A 390-nucleotide genomic window follows, 5' to 3' on the forward strand; every position below is an offset into this window, starting at 1 on the left:
TAAGTTTTAAATTACGTGCCATCCTGAGTATGTGGTGAAAAATGCTTCCGTTCTGCTTCATCCTGCCCAGGACGTGAGTCACGCCTTCATCCAGTGTATCCACACTGGACACACCACCCCCCTGTTAGTCACTTGGAATCATTTCAACTGTAAGATTGGCTGTCAAGATACAGCAGAATTTATGCCCGAGTGACCCTTATTTTACTTAGTCATGGTTCCCCAGATTCAAGATATGCCAATTTGTGGCACATCCACAATTTGGATATGCCATCGAGTAGCCATGAGGAGTTTCCTTCCAGCAAAGGTGAAAGTACAGAAAGATATTTTGAAAGATATATTCACACCATTTTAATTACAATACATCCTCAGAATTGCTCTACTTTATTATCA

Source organism: Sciurus carolinensis, chromosome 9 (genome assembly GCF_902686445.1).
Source record: "Sciurus carolinensis chromosome 9, mSciCar1.2, whole genome shotgun sequence".
Classification (NCBI taxonomy): Eukaryota; Metazoa; Chordata; class Mammalia; order Rodentia; family Sciuridae; genus Sciurus; species Sciurus carolinensis.